General features: G+C 44.9%; 1 long non-coding RNA gene across 1 annotated transcript in view; it reads right to left on the reverse strand.

Annotated features, from left to right (window-relative positions):
• The window catches only part of LOC137227669 (uncharacterized), a 228,100-nt gene that overhangs the window by 130,541 nt on the left and 72,374 nt on the right, over positions 1-25,185 (reverse strand). The gene's annotated exons all lie outside the window — the stretch shown is intronic.

Consider the following 25,185-nt stretch of genomic DNA (forward strand, 5'->3'; position numbering starts at 1 on the left):
TATGCACAGTAAGGATCCTATCAGTCCATTTAACAGCAGCGGCCAACAGAAGGGCTGGGATTTCCTTAAGATCCCATAGCACAGCTGGACCCCAGAGTTTTCCATTTTCCTTAGAAGAATACTTGGGTCCTGGGTCTCTGAGGCTGTGGGACCCTCATTTTCTCATTTAGCAGGCATCCCTGTTGCTTCCCTCAGGTCCCATCCAACCCTGCAGGCACCCTAATTGGGGTGACATTGAAATGTGTGTCTGACTCCTGTGGCTGTGATATTTAAATCGTCTGAGCCCCACACGGGGGGGTGGGGAGGTGGCTGCACAGCTCTGAGTACTTGGAATCTGGAGTCTGTGAATATCCATTCGCCCTCTCCTTAGTCTGGCTGCCTACAGCCATGTGGGCCCCAGTGGTTAAATTCCACATGCAGAGCTGGGGCTCTGATGTCTGACCTTCAAAGATAGGGCAGCTCTGGCCGGCGGGAGGCAGCTGGGAGCCACTTACTCATAATGCCAGCTGACTCATTTTTTCATCCTCTCAGCCAACTGGTGGGTGAATTAATTAAGTGATGCAGCCAGAATAAGCAGCTATAGGCTTCACTCTGCCGGCCTTAGCATCCTCCTGTTTTGAGCTCCTTTAGATGGATGAAGAGGGTGAGGAGCACTGGGTTGGAACTTAAGCGAACTGGGTTCGACTCCCGGTTTAGCTACAGCAGCTTGACTGCGTTGCTTTGGACAAGTCCCTTCTCTGACCCGGACCTCAGTTTGCTGGTCTTTACAATGAAGGGATTGGACACAAGGAGTGTAAGGAGGCACTTTTCAGGATGTTACTCTTTATAGCCTCATGCATGAATGAGCTGGACAAATGGAAAGGACAGACACAGAGATTATAAGCTGATGGCCTGAGAGCTGCATCTGTTTCATGAATGTGTTTTATTTAACAAATATACTGCTGTATGGGGATATATTTTTATTTTGAATGTATTTCAATGGGAAGTACATGTTTCTGTTTGGCTCAGTCCCCATCACTCCCTGTTTTCCTACACCTGGTCCTTTTGGGGATCAGTCTGGCCTCTGCAGACATTTGACTTTGCGACCCCCGTGCCAGTCGAATCATTTTCTATGGACAAGATAATAAGAGTGAAGACATAACAACCACATTTGTTTTATGCTTCCAGTTTAACCAAACCATTTTCCATCCATTGAAATATTTGGCTTGGTGCTAGAGTCTCTACGCAATTTCACAAAGTCTAAATTTCCTTATTTTTCCATCCACAGAAAATTGTGGTGAGGATCGGTTTGGTCATGCACGGTAGAGATTAAATTTATTATTCTAAAATCTGCTTGCCAGAATCTTTGCATTTCGGAGATGAAAGCTAAATTCACCTTAGTGGATGATTGCTTTGTCTGGGAAAACATGTTATTGGACCTTTGTTACCTAAATACAAGGCCCAGGACTTGGTTTTGGAAAGTGGGGGATGGTGGTGGAGGTTGTGATGGATGAATGGAAACAAAACCCTAATACATAATACACATAATACAGTAAAATTAGGTCATACTTGGGTAGAGAGTTTATGAAGTTAACTGATTCCAGATTTTTTAAGATCTCAAAAGCAAGATTTGGGGGGACCTTAAGACATGGGAAAGAAGACACAAGAAAAGGCTTTTGTCCTAAAGCAGGGTAAACCTGAGACACAATAAGTTAGTGACTCTCCAAAAAGTTACAGCTTCTTTAATGGTAATACTAATTTCTAAAAATTAACAATGTGAAATTGACAAATGTTAACACACTAGAACAAGAGTCACCAAATTACAGCCCCAGGGTCAAATCCAGCCCACTGCTTATTTTTGTTCTGCCTGTGAGCTAAATATGGTTTTTATATTTTTAAATAGTTGGAAAAATCAAGAGTATTTTATGACATGTGAAAATGATATAAAATTCAAATTTCAGTGTCTATAAATAAGGTTTGCTGGTTTGTTGGCCACTCATTTGTTTATGTATTGCCTACAGCTGCTTGTGCAATACAGTGACAGACAGGCGTACTTGCCACAGGCTATGTGTGGTGCTCCCCAATTTACAGTCACCTGAGTAAATGGGCATAGAGACCTTGAAGGAGTAGTCATCACTGTGTAAACTCACTGTGGTGTTTGGGGATCATTCCTCCTAGGGACTAGCCTCCCTGTCAGAAAGGAAAAATAGGAAAAGAATAGGGAATTCAATTAGTATTGAACAAAGTGATTTGTTGGATGAAATTAGATGCAACATGGTTGGCAGGGTGGGGTGGGGTGACGTTCACAGACTCAAATCAGATAAATAATTAAGGTAATGGTGTAACTTGCACCTAGGGGGCCTGGGTTATGAATCCAGCTCCATTTGAACAATACGGACTCGGAATCCCCCGATGTCACATGAAAAAGTACCTGAGAGGTATCACCCAGGATGATTATGGTTCTAAGTCTCCTGCGCCAGCCACATCTCTGAGCAACCAGCAGAGATTGTCCTCTGAGATTATAACTAGAGCATGGCTATGAATGAATGACCAGGAACCTCAGCTCACTTGAAATGAGAGTGGTATTCCTGGAGTGGTGACCTCAATTCTCTTGAGATGAGAAAGCTGTTCCCCTAGTGAAAAGGGGTCTTAAAAAAAAAAGAAAAGGGGTCTTTTTTTACCCCTGGAAGGTATAAATTGAATACAAAAATAACAAAGTCAACAAAACCCATAATATTAATACATTTGTGTTAAGTTTAGGAATGGCCTGTACATACTTGGTATTTGCAGGGTTTGTGATAAGTAAGAGAATTTGGCATATCTGAGATTTCATTGTAAATATGTAATTGAGCAATTGATTTTAGACGTGATTTTAAATTAAAGGTTGTAAGAGAATTTGATTAGTTTTGTAAACAGTACTGGGATGTTTATGAGAACTTAAGAATCGCCATATTTAGGACTTTGGTTTATTAAATTTACAAGAGTAGTTTAAGTGCTTGGAAAGGTTTTCTTGTTAGGTCAGGCATGCGAAGCTCTCTGGATGAAAACAGGATGCATCAAATTTTTAAATGCACTTCAAAATGCTTATAGTAACCTAATGAAATGAATTGTAAATGAGACCTTTTAAGGGAATTTGGATTTACGATTAGCATAGTAAAATTTGAATTTAAACTTAAAGACTCAGCGAAAAATGGTTTTTTTAATTTGTTACTTTTTTCTGCATCCAAAAAAAATTATCCTCAGTCATGAAGAACCCCCTCTGACATTCATTAAGTCTAAAAAGGAATCATCATTGTTCTCCAATCCAAACGTTGGTTCCAGAAGCTGAACAACAATACCATGCACTCAGGTCAGGTGTCCAGGTGAGGGTCCTGGGGGCACGTTGCCTCCCACTTTTCACCTCTCTACATCTAAATAGCTCCCTGTTACTTACGCCTCCTTCACATCATGGGACCTGCCCTCCTGCCTGCCCCTCAGGCTAGCCCCCCTCTCACCCAGGTTACTCATCCATCTATGGGGGTCTCCCTGCCTCTGGTCTTCTCTCCTCTCCTCTTTCTTTTCTTCCTTCATGACAATCGCAAAGACACTAAGAGGAGAGAGAAGCCCTCGCCTGCCTGGCTCTGGCTGCCTTTGTACATCTGCTGCTCCCCTAGTAGCCCCAGAAGTCTGTGGAGAGACAGTCTCTGAGTGCCATACCCCTGGGTAGCAGATGGTCCTTCCAGATCAGAGTTGCAGCTTCCTGCCTAGAACAGCAGTATCATCTCCATGAGCCCAGTTATGGAGACTTACTGTTGGTGGTCACTGGCCAGGGCGTGGGTACAGCCTCCTCTCTCTGCCCATCTGCTTCTCCTGTTGCACCTCTGATCTGATTTGGAGGCCCTGCCGAGGTTGAGGGTGACAGCAGCCACCTTCTCCCAACCTTCCCCCTGCTGATCACTTTCCTCCAAGGATCTTGTCACCCAACCTAACTCTGAACTGTTAGATGGCAGAGCCCTATATCTGCCACTTCTGTCTCCTTCAAGGCCAAGAAAGCAGGGAAAGGACTCTACCCTTTGTAGCAAAAGCATGGGAGCAAGAGCCCAGGTTCAGCTCCACTATGGGCTTCCTGTGTGAGCTGGAGTAAATTATCACCCTCTCTGGGCCTGGTTTCCCCTTGCCCCTTATAAAGTGTTGGAGATCCTTTCACCCAGCAAAGCTACTTCTAGGTAGTTTTGTGCACAAAGACACAATTAAGGATGGCAGTCTTGCTAGCAACAGTGAACAATGTCAGTCTAAGTATCAACGAATAGAAGAATCTGTGAATAAATTACTGTACATACATAGATCGTGTCAGTCAGGGTCCAGTCAAGAAATAAAATTTGCACCAGTTATTTTCCCCTATGACATTCTGTTACGAAGAATTTCAAATACACAGGAAAATTGAAAAAACTGCAAAGTGAATACCCATTTACCCACACTTGGACTTACTTGCTTTATCATATATCTATCCATCTTATTTTTTGGATGCATTTCAAAATAAGGTGCAGACAGCAATATGCTTTACCCAGAAACACTTCAACATGTATATCATTAACTAGAGTTCCATATTTGTTTACAGTTTTTTTTAAGGTAAATTTTCATATAATCAAATATAAATTTTAAGTCTTTTTAATAGACTTCGTCAAATTCATCCACCTGTATAATCTAAAAACCACCATCAAAATATAGAACAGTCCTTTCGTACCAGAAACTTCCCTCATTACCTTTCCCTGCCTCTACCTCCACCTGCCAACACTGTTCTGAATTTTTCCCACCAGAACTTAGTTTAGTCTGTTCTAGAACATCATCTAAATTGAATCATACTGTGTAAGGCCTCTTTCAGTCAGCCCAGTGTTTTGAAGATCTACCTAAGTTATTACATATATCAGTAGTTTGTTTCTTCTTTTTGCTGAGTCATATTCTTTTATGTGGATATACCGCCATTTGCTTGTCTATTCTCCTGTTGATGGACATTTGGGATGTTTCCAGTTTTTATCTATTAGTGAATAAAGCTACTATGAATTATTTTTAAACAATTCTTTTTGAGATCTTATGTTTTTGTTTGTCTTAGGCAAATCCCTAAGACTGGATTTGCTGGTCCACAGAGTAGGTAATTGTTTAGATTTCTAAGAAAGACCCAGTAGTGCCCACACCCAGACCCTACCAGGACCTGGTCCATGTACCCTCCCATCCTCTGCCCCAGTGAGATGCCAGCCTGCGAGTGCCATCACTCTCCCTTCAGGGTGAATTCTCTCTCTGGGCCCTCCTCCCCATTCAGTCTTGTCTTCTGGCTTTAGTCAGGGCCTCTCCAGGCCACCAGGCATGCTTTGGTAACTGCAACAGTCATGGGGAAGGGCTGGGAGTCTCCACTGCTTTCGTTCTAGGAGGCCCTGCTTCCTTGCAAATGGTCCTCTCTCTCCCCCAGGAACCTCCAGGCTCCCCACACCAATTGACGGGATAGAAACCAGGCAATAACGCTGGCTTCTAAGCCGATTCCAGACCCTGAGTGAGTCTAAATGTTCCATGAGTAGATCTGACTGCCCATGGCCCCCAGTCTGCGTTCTTTTCTTGCCCATTCAGAGTGGCTGGGGCAGGAGTTTTGAGGCAGGGGCAGAGAGCTGGACTCTTTGGGGCCTGGTCCAAGGCTGCAGGCCCAGATCCAACCCCCTGGCCTGTCCAGGCTTAACACCTCCCATCTCCCCATGATGTTTACAAGGGGTCACCAGTGCCCTCAGCCTTCTTATAGCACAGAGGTTAAGAGTGCAGACACTGAACACAGATGCCTGGGTTCCAGCCCTGACTCTGTCCTTCTCTAGGCATTTCTTATTGCTTCTATGATGAGGAAATTTCAAATATATCATAAAATAGAGAAGAGCCTCTGCTGGCTCTGGCCACTTCCATGCATCTGCTGGACTCCTTCTCCCCTAGACAACTTGAGCTTCATGCCCCAGGTGAGATACTTACCTCTGAACCTCAGGTCCCTTGTCTGTAAAGACTCACACAAATGGCAGGTGGTGGTGCTATTACCACTGACCTATAGCTTGGGCAAGCCAGGTGAGCCCAAGTAAATGGAAACCCCTCCCACCACCTAGCACGGCCCCCTCAACCTTGAGTTCACTCCCCATTCTCAGCATCACCCACGTAATCCTCACCATGGCCTTGGAAGAGAGGGTGGCTTCACAGGAATTACCAGCCCCCTTTACAGAGGTGGAAATTGAGGCCAAAAGCAGGAAATCAGCCTGTCACATCCCCAGGTGGGGAGCCTGGGTTTCTGACCTGTTCTTGTCTAGCTGTTTAACATATTAATTCATGGTGAAGTCTCACCTATGGAGCAGGAGGTGTACAGCCCTGTGGCTAAAAGCCCAGGTTCAAGACCCAGATCACCTAGGTTCTGATCCTGACTCTGCACCTAATAGGGCAAGATATCTAACCTCTTTGTGCCTTTGTTTCTTCATCTTTTTTTTTTTTGCACGGTATGCAGGCCTCTCACTGTTGTGGCCTCGCCCGTTGCGGAGCACCGGCTCCGGACACGCAGGCTCAGCGCCCACGGCTCATGGGCCCAGCCGCTCCGCGGCATGTGGGATCTTCCCGGACCGGGGCACGAACCCGTGTCCCCTGCATCGGCAGGCGGACTCTCAACCACTGCGCCACCAGGGAAGCCCTGTTTCTTCATCTTTAAGTGAGTATTCTGAGAGGACCTATATTGTTAATAATATGGTATTATTATTATAATGCACTGTGAGAACGAAATGTGTGAACACAGGTAAAACAAGATACTTAGAGCATAACAGATGTTCCATAAACATTAGCTATTGTGATGAGGTCTCCCTCATGGTCTAGGGGGTAGAGCCCTTGTCCCTGTTTCCAATTCCTCTCTGTAACCCCCATCTCCTGGCTCTTCACAGTGGATCCAAGGCTGCAAAGTGCTCAGGAGCATCTGCTGAACGAGTGAATGCATTTAGGTCATGGGAAGCCTTGTCTTCCATGGACACAGGACTTGAGAGAAGGTGAGTCTGTGACACACTGGAGCTACCTCTGCCTGCAGCCAAGTGCATGTGCACTGCTCAAACCCCTTCCTGCTTGCCCTGACCCCTGGCAGGGTGAGATGTAGCCTGGCCTCTGTGGAGCTGAGTTTTCTCACAGCTCACGGTGCCTCTCCTTCTGCCAGCCCCGAACTCCCTCTCTTTGTTAAGACTCTGTTTCTGAAGGCAACTCTTCTCAGCCAGGACTCTCTTCAGCTAATAATGTCCATGGAGAGAGTGGAGGCTGCAATACACAGCCTTGCCCCAGGGGTCAGCCCCGGGTAGAGCAGTTTGCCAGGGGCACTGTGGCCCTGGAGTGGAGCAAAGTTTACAAGCACAACTGCAGTCCTGAGAGTCAGGGCTGGAGGAGTCTTTGCCGATGTCTCTGCCAAGCTATCTCCTCCTTGTCTGGGAGAGGGCAGAGCCAGGCCTGGAATCTAGGGCTGCTGACCACCCCATGACCACTGCCCCGCAGCCACACACTGCGTCTCACACTTGAACAGGCATCAGAATCACCTGGAAGCCTCGTTCAGTCAACTGACGGCCCCACCCCCAGTCTGATTCCGTAGGTCTGGAGTGAGGCCTGAGAGCTTGCATTTTAACAAGTTCCCAGATGATGCTGTTGCTGCTGGTTGAGGACCACACTTTGAAACTGTTGTTTTAGGAAACTGCCTCATGCCTAGGAATCGGGAACGAAGCCCAAGAACACGGTGCTGAAGAGGCAGGGATAACGACTGCCATCTGGAAGGAAGGAAGAGGACCCAGCTGAAAAAACTCAAAGGTTCAAGGATGTGCCGGCCTCAGGGGGAAGGCAGGGGTGGGGGAGGCAGTTCAGACTAGTGTGAGGCAGGGTGCCTAGGCAGCGAAACTTAAGGAGATGTCCCTCTCAGGCTCTTGCAAGTGCAGGGTGGGCACCTGCAGGAACCAGAGAGGAGGGTCTCTTTAAATGTGCCCTAGTGCCTGGCTTCCTTCCCCCAGTCCCCAGCTCTGCCTCTGGGGGCCTGACAATAACCACCGCACCCCGAGTCTGGTAGGTCAGCAGTGCAGCTAGTGTTTTCACGAGCAGTCAGTCACCTTCTGTGGGGCTCAGTGTCCATGGGAAATTCCTCTTGGTTTGAAGGATGGTATTTAAAATCCTAGGCCAGGAAGGAGCGGCATATGTGTGTGTATGTGTGTGTGTGTGTTTGTGTATTTCTATCTGTCTGTGTGCCTATGTACGTCTGAAAGAGAGACAAAACCAGGAAAGGTGTCAGAGAAAGGGTTCTGCAAGGACATACAGCACTGTGTAAACTTCTTGCTAATTAAAGTGTGCCTCCGGGACCAGCAGCATCAGCATCACCTGGAGATGATGATTAAAAATTTCTGACGCCCAGGCGACTTCCCTGGTGGCACAGTGGTTAAGAATCTGCCTGCCAATGCAGGGGACACAGGTTCAAGCCCTGGTCCGGCAAGATCCCACATGCCGCGGAGCAACTAAGCCCAGGTGCCACAACTACTGAGCCTGCGCTCTAGAACCCGCGAGCCACAACTACTGAGCCCACGTGTCACAACTACTGAAGCCCGTGCGCCTAGAGCCCGTACTCCACAAGAGAAGCCACCGCAATGAGAAGCCCACACACCGCAACGAAGAGTGGCCCCCACTCACCGCAACTAGAAAATGCCCACGCACAGCAACAAAGACCCAACACAGCCAAAATAAATTAATTAAACTAATTAAGTTAAATATTAAAAAAGAATTATGAAGCCCAATGTTTCTCAACATCACTAATTATTAGAGAAATACAAATCAAAACATCAGTGAAGTACCACCTCACTCTGGTCAGAATGGCCATCATTAAAAGTCTATAAATAACAAATGCTGGAGAGGGTGTAGAGAAAAGAGAACCCTCCTACACTGTTGGTGGGAATGTAAGTTGGTAGCCACTACGGAGAACAGTAAGGAGGTTCCTCAAAAAACTAAAAATAGAGTTGCCATATGATCCAGCAATACCACTCCTGGGCATATATCCATACAAAACTATAATTGAAAAAGATACGTGCACCCCTATGTTCATAGCAGCTCAGTTCCCAATAGCCAAGACATGGAAACAATCTAAATGTCCATCGACAGGTGAATGGATAAAGGAGATGTGGTACGTATACACAACAGAATACTACTCAGCCATAGTAAATGAAATAATGCCATTTGTAGCAACATGGATGGACTTAGAGATTATCATACTAAGTGAAGTAAGTCAGAAAGAGAAAGACAGATACCATATGATATCACTCACATGTGGAATGCAAAATATGAAACAAATGAACCTGTTTATGAAACAGAAACAGACTCACAGACATAGAGAACAGACTTGTGGTTGCCAAGGGGGGGGGGTAGAGAGGGATGGACTGGGAGTTTGGGGTTAGCAGATGCAAACTATTATATAGAGGGAATGGATAAACAAGAAGGTCCTACTGTATAGCACAGGGAACTATATTCAATAACTTGTGATAAACCATAACGAAAAAGAACATGAGAAAAAGAATGTATATATGTATAAATGAATCACTTTGCTGTACAGCAGAAATTAACACAGCATTGTAAATCAACTAAAAAAAATTCTGAAGTCCAGGTTATACTCTAGAGTCTGCACTTTAACAAGCTCCCCAAGTGACATAGGCACAGGGACACTGCGATCACCTGAAGAGTTTTTTTGTTTTGTTTTGTTTTTAATACCGAAGTCTGCATCCCAGCCCCAGAGATTCTGATAGAATTCTCTTGGATTGGATACAAACTTAATGCACAGAAATCTCTTGCATTCCTATACACTAACAACAGAAGATCAGAAAGAGAAATTAAGGAAACAATCCCATTCACCATTGCAACAAAAAGAATAAAATACCTAGGAACAAACCTACCTTAGGAGGTAAAAGACCTGTAGCCAGAAAACTATAAGACATTGATGAAAGAAATCAAAGATGACATAAACAGATGGAGAGATATACCATGTTCTTGGATTGGAAGAATCAATATTGTGAACATGACTATACTACCCAAAGCAATCTACAGATTCAATGCAACCCCTATCAAAGTACCAATGGCATTTTTTACAGAACTAGAACAGAAAATCTTAAAATTTGTATGGAGACACAAAAGACCCCAAATAGCCAAAGTAACCTTGAGAAAGAAAAATGGAGTTGGAGGAATCAGGCTCCCTGACTTCAAACTATACCACGAGGAATATGGCCATAACACTGGAATATGAACTGCTTGAGATCAGGCATATTGTCGGTTTTGTTTACTGAGGTTTCCTCCACACATCATAGGTGCTCAATAAATATTTGCACAATGAAGGAATCTCTTATCTGATAAAGGAAAAGGAGGGCTGGGTGGTTCACCCAAGTTCACAAAGCTGGAGCTTCAGAACTGAGGGGTCCCGACCTCCTGCGCAAGGCCTCTTTCCACTGCCCTGGGTATGCACTGCCTAACCTGGTGGAGAATTTATACTCCAAAATGTGCCAACTTTGTATGACCCTCTGCTCATACTTAGCACATCTTTTCAAGGGCTTGGGTGATGGGACCTAACATCCATGTCTTGCACAAGCCTTAGGAGCATGTTTCCCACAGCCCAGCATCTTCTCTGCCATTGGTCTCTTTGGGTTGGCCAATCTGCAGGCCTGACCTAGTGTGTCCAGTGACAGTTCACTTTCCTCTATCTCTGGACAGAGTCCTAACTGCCCATCCCACTGTAGGCACCAAGCAAAACGGCCTCCCTCCCCGTTCCACTCCAGCCCTCACCTCAGCATCCGACAGGGATACTGAAGGCTCAAAGAGAAGAGCAAGGAGAGTCTAAACCAGGCATTTCACGTCTGCTTCTAAGTTGGGCAGGACAGATGGTGGCTGCAACATGGCAATGGCTGGAGCAGCTGGGTCAGGGTGAGAACCATGCCCCTATTATCCTCCAGCAGCAAATGAAACCACAACACCTGCACAGAGAAGACAACAACAGCTTCTGACTTCATTTTATAGTTTCTTTTAATACTTGCTGTAACAGGACAGTTAACAGCCCATAAATAAGAGAAGGATTTGGATTTTAGTCTTAGCTCCACCACTGACTTTCCATGTGACTTTGAGTAAGTCAGTCCATACAATACAGAACTTTCAGGAAGAGCTGCCTTAAAGGAATGGCAATGCACAATAGCAGTAATTTATCATTCATTAGTACTTTTCCGTAGCACTTGCACACACATCCTTCCATTTAGTCATCAGAGCTGGTCTGTGTGCCCAATTTACAGATGAACAAGTAGACAGATGGGTTAAGGACTTGTCTTTGGTCAATCACACAGGCATTATGAGGCAGGGCAGGGATTTGAATCCATGTTTTTTAACTGAACTCCTCATTTTTCTCTCTTCATTTCCAGTCAATTGACTTCAACAAGCATTTTTCTGATCGCATACTGCACACAAGTCCCAATGAACAAGCCAACAAATGAAGATGCCATGGTCTCTGCCCTCTAGAAGCCCAGAGTCCAGTGGCAGAGTCAGACACATACTTCACAAACAACCCTATGGGGAAGAAGAGGCAGGTGGCCCTGTCAGAGTGGGATGGATAAAGGCTTAATGAAGTGGTGGCATTTAACTCACCCAGGAAGGATGAGTAGGGGCTTAGCAGGAAAGAGAGAGGGTGGAGGAGGAAGAGACATGTAACACCAAATGCCCAGACTGTGCAGAGGGTCTCAAATGTCCAGACAAAGATGCAAAGAAGACTTTCCTGAGGCTGAGTATAGAGCCCAGGTCAGCAGACTAAAGAGTTCCAGTTTTTTTCTACATGTGGCTGACGAATTTCGAAAGACTTTAAACACTGTCAACCAGCTCAGATTTACTTTAAAAACTGATTTTAAAAATCATTTTCTTATACTACCATGTGTAAAATAGATAGCTAGTGGAAACCTGCTGTATAGCACAGGGAGCTCAGCTTGGTGCTCTGTGAAGATCTAGCTGGGTGGGACGGGGGGAGGGAGGTCCAAGAGGGAGGGGATATATGTATACACATAGCTGATTCACTTCTCTGTACAGCAGAAACTAACACAACATTGTAAAGCAATTATACTCCAATAAAAAAAATTTTGAAATCATTTTCGTGCTATAAATATTCCTTGTAAAAAATGGAGATAAGCAAAGAAAATAAAAGTCACATTTAATCACATTTCCTAGAGATAACCAATATTTCCTAAGAATATATATACATTTTTCCAAAATGTCATTGTATAGTTAACATTCCTTTTTACCTTTTTTCTGCTTATTATTTTGTAAACAGCTTCCATGTTATTCAATATTCTTCCATTCTTCTTAAACTGTGGTTCTGACTTTTGGAGGTGTCACGGACCCCCCAGAAGATCTGACGGAGGCATAGAAAACACACATTCCCCAAATACACACTAGTTGTGTCACCAGGCAAAAATGCAGGCCCAGGGTTGCCAGTTCTTTGAGTGTTTCCAAAGAGCTGGAAATCCATTTCTCATATGAAATCTTCTGGTTTTTAAAGGTTGGTCACTAACTCGAAATATTAAAAATAAAAACAAAACAAAAACACTGTGGGGGCCACAAAAACTCATCAGAGGCCTCAATCTGTTATAGGGCAGCCATTTTATAACCTCTGGGCAAGGCCAACGTCGCAGGTGTTTAGGGCTTATGGTCAGACCGAATCACGTTTCCAACCTCATCTCCCACAACGTGCCTTCTTACACAGCCAGACCCCATTCTTCAACTCCCACTTCCACATCTCTGCTCCTGCAGCTTCCATACCTGAAGCTGGACCAAGCCCCACCCCTGCCCCCTGCATCATCCAAATCCCACCGGAGTCTGCAGGGTTTTATGGGTCTGTACCTTGGATACCTGCCATGCTCTCTCTGTTCCTAGCTATCTGTGGCCATCTCCCATCGCCTGCTGCACTGGGAACTCCTGGGGACAGCACTCTTTGATTCATTTCTGTGCCCTCCAATGCAGGGTCCCCAAAGAGCCAGTCCAGAGCGAGCGCTCAGGAAACAAGAGCATGGCTGACAGACCCAGCAGCATTCACCCAGTGCAAGTGAATTCCTCACTTGGAACAGAAGGATGGGTAATTACAGCCTGGCTTTAGCAATCTGCTATGCATTCACCCTTCAGGGTGTGTGAATTGCTGTGAAATTCTTATCAAGAGGAAAGCAGAAAGTGACTCTTAAAGGGAGAGTTAAAGGAAGTGAAAGAAAGGAAGAAAAGCCTTTGTAAGCTCTCTGGGCTGTGCCTCTGTTGATCTTTGAGCCACGGAGAAAAGGAGACAGAACAAGGCTGCTGGCTGGTGCCGTGGGGAGGTGTAGGTGGGACCCCAGCCCTGCCCTGATATGACTTTGGGCAGGTGCCTTCCCCTCTGAACAGTAAGGGACAGAACCAAATCATCACCTAGGGTCTTTCCTTTCTAAGATAATAAGATGCTGTGTGGCAGTCAAGGGGATTTACAGTGTCCCTGGCTAACATGATCTGGGGGCCACAGGGACTGATTTCTGCCAGTCTCTCTCTCTCTGGGGACTCCATCAGGGAAAGGGCAAAGCCAGGAGCTACCACCTGAAGCCCATTAGCCTACCTGCCCCTGCTTCCCCTGGAGGTGATGACTTGGTAAGGTCCTGCAAACCCCCAAATGCTTCTCGGCCGGTGGAGATCTGGCCACTGGACAGACCCTGAGACAACTCCTGGGGCAGCAAAAAGCAGGGCTGAGATAGTTAGTACCTGCAGGACCTTGAACAGGCCACTAAGACCCTTTGGGTCTCAGTATCTTCATCAGCAAGATGTGAATGATAAATGCAATTGGGTAGTTGAGATTATGACACTTAAAAATCCAACACAGAGTCTGGCACATGGCAAGTGGCTAATAAATGTTAGGTTTCTGTCTAATGAGCCTCAATTTGATATGAACAGGTCAGCCTTTCAACAGAGCCCAGACAGTTCTGTAGACTCCAGGAACCTGGTTTTATCTTCAGCAGAAGGAGCCCAGCCCCACACTGATACAGCCTCAGGGAAAATCATCTCAGCAAGACAGGTAGGTATAAGATGGTGAGTGCAGGAAGGAGAATTTAAGAAAATTTGGATCAGGTGATGGAGGACCTGAAATCCCTCACTGAATGCCCAAGATTTTGAGCCCCAGTGGGTTCTGGCCCAGGGGCTGTCTCAATTGTCTGGAACCACTCCTGAGAAGGCAAGACCTGGTTTCCAGGGGTCAAGGACCAGTGGGTAGAGCCCCAGATTCTAAGCAGGGTCCATCTGGCACTTCCTGATGGCAAGGCCTGGTGGCCCCATGAGGGGCACTGGACAGAGTGGAGCTACAAATGGGGAAACTGCATAGCCCGGAGGATAGCATTCAGAGGCAGGACCAGAATCCAAGTTTCCTGAGTCCTTCCTGGGCCTCCCAGGAGAGGAAACCAGGAGGCAGGATGAGGTAACAGCTTTGGGCACATAGACCCAAGAGCTGAGAAAGAAGAAACTATCACAAACATCACCCCCACCAGGCATGCTACTCACCTGTGCCAGGTGTTGCCCCCTTCCAAACAAGCCCTCAGTTTAGCATCACTGGCTTCAATCTTAAAAATTACTTACTAAATTCCTGCCTACTTTTTAAAAAACCTGAGTTTATATGCTCAACATGTTTGTTTCCTCTCAGCCCCTTCCTTCTCATTCTCCCATTGCACTGCTTGCTCTGCAGCTGTACCCTCAGATGCTAACATAGTACCTGGGACATAGTACTATGTCAACACATGTTAATAGACAAACAGCTTCCTTCATTTATGGGCATGTTCCCTGGCCAGGCCCTGTGCCAGCTGCTGGGGGAGCAGGGATGCATCTGGGCGGCTCCTTTGCCCTGGATCACCACCTCTATAGCTTAGCTCTCAGCCTCCATGCCTGGCTCCCTTGACTGGGGATCCTGGAGAGCAGACCACCTACACTACTTAGCTCCACTCCCCATGGCCCAGGATCCACCTCAGAGCAGGGGCTCAGAAACCATGGAATTAGGTAAACAGAGAAGCAGATGGTTTTTTTTTGTTTTTGTTTTGTTTTGTTTTGTTTTGTTTTCAGATGTTTTGACTCTGATGAAAAGTCAAAAGCAGAGTGGCCAATAAGCTAGAGCTGCTACCACCTCTTGCTGTCTGTCTCCACCTCTCTTGTCTCTCCCCCTCTGGATCTATCCTCCCTTCTGGGTCCTTCCCCACTTTCCTTCCTCCTCCTTCTCCCCTAATGTCTGCCTCTGGTTCATAAACCTGCTCACATTTTTTTTCATGGGTTAGCTTAGAAATAAAAATTAGCTCTCATTTACCCAACGTACAGCCAGGATGACTGGTGGCAATAATCAGCATAAAATACAATTGACAAAAGCTAAAACTCCACATGGTAGAAATTTCATTGACTAAAAATTGACCAAAGCACCAAATCATCTTGATGTTGATTTGCTAAATATGACCCAAGAAACTTGGGCTTGATCAAAATAGTGGTCAAGAAAAGAAAAGCTACAGTGGCAGATGCTATCATGAGTCAATTTTAAAAAAAGAAAAAGAAAGAAAACTGAGTGATAAACCAAGTCTTCATGGTGAAACAATGTCCCTGACTGAAATAATTTCAGTAAGATTTGCGAAAAGATAAACTAAATTAAAGAGGAAAATGGACCAAAGAAGTCCATTAACTTTAAGGTGCTGGCTTTGAAAAATAATTTTTCCATAATATTAATTAGTGTTGATATAATTCTTATTAAAATACTAGTAACAGCACAAATGCCCAGACTGGGGGTGCAGTTAAGGGAGACATGGATGAGTAGGCTTGGTGAACCTGTGTGCTGTCTTTTACTGCTCACTCTGCATCCCCCACTGCCTATGATGAGCTGGCCCAGTTCCTCCTGATTTGTAATCATCACTGTCTTGCCAGTGGTTTTTGTACTTCTAAAGCAGTTAAGTTTTTACACTAATTGCTGCCTCCTTAATCAATTAATGAGACTTAAAAGGTCATTTATCATTGGTAACTGCAACTGGAATCACCAGAGCACTACACTGGCCCACAGATGCTAAGGAATTGCATCCTACATTGATAATTGTACCCTGGCTTTAATGAGATTCTTATTAACATATACATTATTAATTAGACCATTAATGCAGATGTCATTTTGAGTCACACCAGGATTCCCAATGGCTCACATGGTTATTAAGCCTTGCTAACTTGCACAAGGAATTAATACTATATTAAAGGTTCTCTCCACCGTGTATACTAAATTAAATGCTTACTTTTGACATCTCACCCACCACATCCACTCATACTTGTTAAAGAGAGGAATGAGAGGGAAGCATTTTCATGCTAAGACTTGAGAGCTTCCTATTTTGCAAGTACCTTTGGTGTCTGTAAGTAGATAGGGAAGGAAAGACTGAGAGAGTGGGAGGGGAGAGAAATCCCCTCCCTCCCCACCCCCACTCCTTGGGAGAAACCTACTGGTATTTAATTAGCAAGGTTTCCTAAGGTGTCTAAAATAGAATGTTCAAATTTTTTTCTTATTATAAAGTATCATTTATTCATTGTAAATAATTTAGGAAATACATATAGCAAAAAGGAGAAAATTTTCATCACCCAGTCTCTCAGAGCCCGGTAATTACCACTCTGAACCATCTCATGTGCTATTTTAGCATATTTTCTTTATGCTTAAATAGACAGTTTCACACAAATAGAATACTCTATATATTGTTTTATAACCTGCCTTTTTTAACTTAATATTTCATGAACACTTTTCTATATCATTAAATGTTCTAGAGCATCATGAATTGTCATGTTATACAATCTCCTTCATTTTGTGGGATGGTCAGCTTGATAGGTCAACTTGGTTAGGCTATGGTCCCCAGTTATTCAGTCACACACTCATCTAGGTATTGCCATGAAGGTATTTTGTAGCTGTGATTGAAGTCCCTAATTAACTGTAAGGGAGATTATCCTAGATAATGTGGGAGGGCCTGAGTCAGCCAGCTGAAAACCTGAAGAGCACAACTGAGGCTGCACTGAGGAAGAAACTGTGTCTGTGGACAGCAGCTTCAGCTTGTGCCCTTCCTGGTGGGCTGCCCTACAGACTCACCTAACCAGAGCCCCCAGTTATGTAAGCCAACAAATCTTTGAATACATATACCTCCTACTGGCTCTGTTTCTCTGGTTGAAAGCTGGCCGACACAGGCTGTGTAGATTTTATCATATAACTATACTATAATTCAGTTAACCAATCCCCCATTGTTGGATATTGTGCTGGATTGTCTTTGCTGTCAACTTGGCACCATCACTCCTTTTACAGGCTGGAACTTCACTTCCCAGTATGCTGTTTCCTGAATGTTCCAGGATGGAGCTTGCCAATGAGAGCAACCTGTACAAAATTTGGAAGTGAGATGCCAACAGGAAGCCGTTGTTATTGGGAAGCCATGGCAGTCAGACATGACGGCAGAGTCACCAGGCATGGCAGTTTCAACAGACGCACTGGCTTTGCAGACCTCCCAGTGAGCTCTCATCCCACAGACCCACTTTGGGGGCCAGATGCATGCAGCTTCTCAGGTTTTCCCACCTGTGCTACCTGTACCACCTTTGCCACCTGTAATTCAGGTGGAAGTGGTTAGCAACTGCTTCTCAAACCCTTCAACTTTCCCCTTCTAGAACCTCACTCGGATGGCTACGCTCAGATTTGCATAAGCCCTGCCTCCTATGTTAAACCCCTTATTCTTATAATACTTGTAATGGCTCTATTTTCCTGACTGAAATCACTAGTGGTTCGAGAAACAGAGCCTTAAGGATGAGAGCGTGAAATGCTCTCACTAATATTAGAATTAACAACACCATTATTACATCATGGTAATCCATGGCATAAAGTGACAAAACGTTTTCTTAAATTATTACCTATCTGAAGTCAGGTATCTGTGGAAAGAAAGTCAAGTGACCAACTAGCTCTGCAATAGAACATTTACAGTGGAAGTAAAGATTATAAGGACTGTGGGATTAGTTGGCTATTTCTAATTGTGCTGAAGAATTTGAAAAAAGAAAGTGATGAGTTCAGGCTTTAAGTTCCCAACTCAAGGTCTGAGTAAGAAAACATAAAGCTTTGGTGACTGCTCTGAAATAATCCTTGGGTTCAAGTTCCCAGAATTTGCTGATCTGACCGTGTTTTCCATCACTCTGAAACAGTAGGTCTGTTAGGCACCAGCGGGGTGACGAGATGTTGCAGTCTGGGGTAATGGGGCATATGCTCTTACTCAGTAACCCATGTATGATACTGTGTCTCCCACAGCCAGGATGCAGAGGTCCGAGGATCAGTAAGGGGAAATACAAGTGGCTCACATCACTGTTACCCTTAATGATACACCAGCAACATTTCTGCTTCTATCCCCATGACTTTGGCTCTTTGGCATAGAAGTCTTGGTTCCCAGAGGAAGACTACTTCCTTCAAGGGATGCAACAACGGTCCATTCTGTATTACTGGAATGATTAGACCTGATTACCAAGGGGAAATTAAGTTGCTACTACACAATGGGGCCTACTATAGATTAAATGTTTGTGTCCCCCCAAAATTCATATGTTGAAATTCATCACCCAAGGTGCTGGTATCTGGAGGTGGGACCTTCGGAAGGTAATTAGGTCATGAGAGTGAAGCCCTCATGAATGGAATTAGTGCTCTTATAAAAGAGACCTCAAAGATCTCCCTGGACCCTTCCACCATGTAAGGTTACAATGAAAAGACAGCCACTAATGAGGAAGCAAGTCCTTACCAGACACTAAACCTGCTGACACCATGATCTTTGACTTCCCAGCCTCCAGAACTGTGAGAAATAGATGTTTTTTGCTTATATATAACAGTCTTGGTTATTTGTTATAGTAGCCCAAACAGACTAAGACAGGGATAAAGAGAAGTCTTGCTGGGACCCAGGAAATTTTCTGGATGTTTTCTAATACTCTCATGTTCTGTGGTAAAAGTGCATGGAAAACATCAGCATAGTCTAATGACGTAGACTCCTCAGGAATGAAGGTTTGAGTTATTCCACCAGACAAGGAACCATAACTAGTCAAAATGCTTGCTAAGAGCAAAAAAGAGTAAGGAATGGGTAGTAAAAGAAAGAAGTCAAATTCCAGCTACAACCACATGACCAGTTGCCAAAATGGGAACTACTTGCTTTCTTGTTTCCTTGCTTTGATATGAGTATATTTGTATCTGTTAACCACTTCTTTTTCTGTTTTCCCCTCACCCATTCTCTTCTAGCTAATATGAAGTGCATTAATAGTGTTTAATCCTATATCTCCATATTAAGTTACAGGGCATAAAAGGGGGGAGGATGATCCAGCTAGATGAGTAAACATCATCCAGAGATGGATAAAGTTTCCTATGAGACTTTGTGTTTCCTCTTTTGGCAGGAGGAGGGGCCAGTGAGCTTGTCTTCAGCTGTACCGAGGAGAGATGCATCATTTCAGGTGGAGTGTGCTGTCGTTACTGTTTTCATTCAGAAGTCAGTCTTAGTGAAAGCAATGTGTATGGATGCCAAGTTGACAGTGGGCTCTTCTGGATCTTCTAGCAACCACTGCTCCTGTTATCAGACTGGAAACTACATTTCCCAGAATCTCCTTTCCTGTAGGGTTTGTAGGATTAAAATATGTCAAAGAGAGGAACTCTTGGAAGGCAGAAGTAAAGCAGAAGCCATTTTTCTCAGGATATCACAGCAGTAGCCATGGTCGCAGTCAGATGTGGCAGCTTCTTGGAGGGCTCCATGAGCTCTCACGTCATGGCCCCCCTTACGTAGACACATGCTGGGCTCCTCAGGCCTTCTCCCCATCCCCCCCCAACACACCCTCCCCACCCGCCTGCCACTCCTTCAGTATAAACTGGTTAGTACTGAATCTCCTGACTCCCCTTCCAGATCTTCACTGCCCAGCTCCAACATCCAGAAACTGGGCATCCTCAGACACTGGCCTGGCCACATCATCTTGCAGGCCCCTGAGTTATGATTTTCACTAAATCCTTTGACTGGAGATAGTATACCATCTGGTTTGTTTGTTTGTTTGTTTTTTAAAGAAAAGTGTAGAAAATGGGAGCTTATGGAAAGAAGTATTGGAGAGAAATAATTAGCTGTGCAAATGGATTCTTCACCCTCTAAAGCAGTGGTTTTCAAATGGGGGCTATCTTGCCCCCCAGGGACATTTGGCAATGTCTGGAGACATTTTTGGTTGTCACACGGGGTGGAGGGGCAAGCAGACTGCTCCTGGCATCTAGTGAGTAGAGGCCAGGAATGCCACTAAGCTTCCTGCAGCGCACAGGACAGACCTCCCCCCGCTGCCCCAGCAAAGGATTTCTGGCCCCAAATATCAATCATCCCTCCGTTGAGAAGCCCTACTCTGGTACATGCTTTGGTTTTAGTCCCAGCCCTGCAATTCCAAGTGTTCTCTAGTAGGAACACTTTCAAGGAGGTCCAGGAGGGAGGGAAGGAATTTCAATATTCCAAAAGCTAAGCACACAGGCTCCCCTGATTTAAAGGGGTTCCCTTATTATTGTAAGGACCTTTAAAATGGCGAATTCTCCTAGTTGACGCTTCAAAAACATTCAATTACAAAAAGTCAGTTTGGCTACAATTTTCCAAACCTTACCCACTAGGTGAAGCAGTGTCCCTCCCTACTCTGCTAGGACACACAGCACTGTTGCTCGGAGGCCTCACTGCTAGTCCATACGGCACCTTGATGCAAATTAGAACAAGCCACCCATCTTCCAAGTACAGTTTTAAATAGGTACGCTATTTACTTCTTAAAAATAATAATTATAACAAAGTCATTTTTTTGTAAAATAAATCAATTGCAGAATATAAAAGAATACTTGGAATTCATTGAGCTGTACACTTAAGATTTGTGTACCATGTGTTCATTAAACCAAAATTAAATGTTCTAAGTAAAATAGAAAATTTGAGCTTTTATTCACAATAATTAGAGCTAGACTAAAATTATTTGTTCCTAAGTATTACACATTGTATCAGATACCTCTCATGCCCCACCTCACATCCTCTCAGTCATTTTTTTACTCCAGATGCTTTTGAGGCAACCAGCTGTGTGTAAGTGTCACCTGAGAGCACGTCACCTCAGCTACCCGCATATCTCCTGTCTTCTGCTCTGGGACTTTTCTGATGTGGTCACAGAGGACATTCTGACAAATGTGCAAACTTTGAAGTACAAGAGGGTTAACTCCTCAGAGAGCAACAACCCTTGACCAATGGGGGATGGACACCAGTAGAGAAATGCTCCCTTCTTCTGCCCAGTGGGGTGCATTCCTCATGGCTCCTCAGGGTCCCAGCCAGATGGAGCCCAGGTGCTCACAGCAGATGCCAGCTACATAACGGGGAGCTTCCTTCCTGTTTCACTTTTCCCAGTTCCCTGGCGCCAGTTTCCCTAAATGAACCACCTTCACGTCTCAGTCTCTGCCTTTTAGGGGAACCTAGGCTAAGACATGCATCTCACTTTCATGGAAACAAAATGTTTATGATTATTTTAATGTTTACTCCCCCCATATCTTGTTTTCTCTAGAAATGATCACTAGATTTGACCCACTATAAATCCTGAGTAATTTAAAATCCATATTTATTTGACCAATTGGTTTTTATACGGTCAAACTGGGGTTGAGGCAAGCCCCCATCTCCCTTTTCTTTTTTTTTTTAAAGATTTTTTTGATGTGGACCATTTTTAAAGTCTTTATTGAATTTGCTACAATATTGCTTTTGTTTTATGTCTTGGTATTTTGGCCCTGCCCTGATCCTACCTAGTGACATCCTCCCCAGTGGGGACCTCTCTTCCCCAAATCTCCAGAGCACTGTTTACAAGTCATTTGGGCCTGACTCCTGACCAGAATGTGAACTCTCCAAGACAAGGAATAGATCTGCTCCATCTTGGCTTTCTGGGAGTTGAGCCCAACCCACAGTGGGCTTGGGAAAATGGGATGAATTGTAAAATGCCTAGGATCCAGGAAACTCTGAGGACAACGGCATTTCTTGGTAGTGGCACTGGCTGCTGTGTAACTTAGTAGTGTTGGGATGATGATGGGCTGATTCTCCGAGGACTCTTCATGGGCAGAGAGGGCCCCCACCTGGGAGTAGGGAGACAGGTACTACGAGGAATAACCTTCCTGAATAAGCCTTCCCTCCAGTTGGGCTCTCCTGTGGACACCAGGGCCTTTGTTAACTGCTTCAGCAATTTAGCACTTATTGAGTGCCTACTGTGTGCTAGGCCCTCAGATAAACCAGACTCTGGTCCAAGGAATACACAACCTGATGAGGAAGACACTTGTGAGTCAGTGATGACAGCACAGTCTGTCTCTGTTACGTGTTTATTAGATGGAAGGGCTAGATCTGATGCAGGCACAAATCAGGCAGCACCTGGAGGAAGTGATATCGAAGCTAAAATGAAGGCTGAGGAGGAATTTCTCAGGGGAGAAAGTCTAGGGGTGGAATTCCAGCGGGGAGAGAACAGTATGTAAAAAGACATAGAGGTGTGAAATGGTCTAGCCTTTTTCTGGGGTCATTTGGTATGACTGGGCATTCAGATCTGAGTAGAGAAATACCCCTTAGAGACTGGTACAACCAGATCGTGATGCCTGAGAGATTAGACTTTATCCCGAAAGCAACAGGGATCCTCTGAAAGAATGTAGAGTGACACGGCCAGATTGGAGTTTTAGGAAGGTCATCCTGGTGTGATCCACACGCCCTGGAGGCTAAGCCAAGCAACATGACTCTGAAGGTTCATAAAAGGCAAATAAAGGGCACATGGGTCACCTGGGGATCTTGTTAAAACACAGCTTCTGATTCAGTAGGTTTAGGGTGAGGCATGCTATTCTGCATTTCCCAGAAAGCTACCAGGTGATGCTGATACTCCTGGTCCATGGGCCACACTTTAAGTAACAAGGGAATGAAACCTATTTGCTGGCCCAGTCATTAATGAATGCTGTGAATTTATAGACCACCTTCTGTATTCTCCGGTTTTCTCTTGCACAGGGTTGAAACCACTTTCATTGGGCCCTTCCTGTCCCACCCCTCCTCCACATACACAGAAGAATCAGGAGGTGCCTATGTCCTCAAGTGGAAGCAAGGAGTCATTGGTGATGGACACTGGGTCACAAGGTCGTTTGTCTCAGGCTAATACACAGGCAGCTCCTAGTCCTGCAATAAGCATTAAAAGAACACATTCATCACAGGATATGTCCATCCCACACTTCTGGAGTGCTGTGCTCAGCTCTGGGAGGGGGCCAATGGAGAATCATAATGCATGAGGGGTTAGAGAACAGGATGGGAAGAAGACCCAGTGTTGAGGGATCTGGGACACTTAACCTGGAGAAGACAGGCTCAATGAGACATGGTCACTTCCAAGTCTCTGAGGGGCTGTCACAGAACAAAGGGAGCAGACATGATCTGGGGTACTCAGGAGCTAAGCTAAGACAAATCAATGGATTTGAACCCCAGCAGGAGTGCTCTTGCTTCACTGTAGAAAAACAAATTCCAATAGTCAGAGCTACCCAAATAAGAGATGAGCTACCTTGGATAGTAGTCAGCTCCTCATTATTGGGGATGTGCAGGACTGTTTTAAATAGTAGCAGATTGAATGCGATGATCCCTGACTCCTGAGATTCTCTCATCCGCTCATCCAGCTCAAGATACCCTATTTACTGCAGTGAGCCCAAAAACCCTGTTGCTGTCCCCAGTGGGACTCCAGAGCCAACCTAGTTATTTAATCATTTGTGCAAATAATCAAATACTAATCATATTTTCACACTGACCATTCATAGCCTACCTCCTTTTCCTGGCTGTACCATGCTTCAGAGAATTCCCCAACACTAGGCTGGAGATCAGGAACCCTTTGTTGGGCCTCTCTCACCGCTTTGCTCTGTGACCCTGGGAATGTTGTCTCCTCCCTCTGGACTTCAGTCCTGACATGGTTAATTAAACATCACACCCTGACCCACTGCCAAATACGACAAGTGGAAGTTCACTCAGGGTGAAGCCTGTCTCAGGTTCACTGATGAGCCCCAGGACCTAAAATACACTAGGTGTTCAATAAACAGTGGATGGACTGCATTGTGCTTAGCACAGTGACTGGGTCTGTTGAACTGAGTTGAGTTGAGTTGAATTGAATTCACAAATGTTTTTGGCCCAGAGCAGCAGAATGTTGGTGCTAGATTAAATTTATAAACCACTTGGTCCCAGCCTCTCACCATTCACCCTTCCTTCCCTACGACACCCCCATCTTCTGTTGACAGACAAAGGGGCTGAGGAGGCCTGGTCTCTTTTATCACAGAAAACAATGTCTCTGAACCATCTCACCTGTGCTGAAAGTTTTAACTTTTTGCTTTCAAACCAGACCTCTCTCCTAAGCTCCAGATCTGTTTGGCCTCTGCCCACCAATATTACTATGATGATTCCACATGCACCACAAAATCAACATGTCCTGCATCCCCCAAATCTGTCCCTCTACTGAGTTCCCAATTCATCCCCCAGTCGCTTACTTAAGAAACCTGGGGTCATTCTGGACTTTCCTGACTTTTTCAAAAATTGGGCTGATTCCTGAGGGTGGAAAGTAAAGTAATGAATGATTTCTGAGCCTATTATTTTTACGTCAGTGATAAACTCAATTTTGCAAACTTAGAATAATAAATTGAAAAAGACGCAGTGCAGAACTGATCTGAAAGTGTACCTTTCAGCAAAGTACACAAATATTTGCTGAAATAGCCAGATTATAAATTCCATACTCATCACAGTTTTCTTCCAGAAGCTGCATCCCCTCCCCACCAGGTTGGTCTTGCCGACAGCCAACCTGGATCATGCTTTCCTGCCTAGGAGGGGTTGGATCTACTTCAAGGGCCTCAGAGGGGCTACTGAGCACCTGACGGTCAGGAGACCTGGCTTCTTCCTTCCCCACCTGTAGTGGGGTCAGGGAGTTGGATTAGAGCATCAGAATGCAGGTGTCCAGGCCTCACTGGTTCAGTAAGTGGGACACTAGAACATGTATCTTCAATAGGCTTCTCAAGTGATCCTGATACAGTTGGTTTGCCAGCACCACTTTGAAAACTACCTAACTAGACCATCTTAAGGGGTCCTCTGGGACTGATACCTATGAAGCTATGACAGATGCCCCCTTCTGTCC

Source organism: Pseudorca crassidens, chromosome 7, assembly GCF_039906515.1.
Source record: "Pseudorca crassidens isolate mPseCra1 chromosome 7, mPseCra1.hap1, whole genome shotgun sequence".
Taxonomy (NCBI): domain Eukaryota; kingdom Metazoa; phylum Chordata; class Mammalia; order Artiodactyla; family Delphinidae; genus Pseudorca; species Pseudorca crassidens.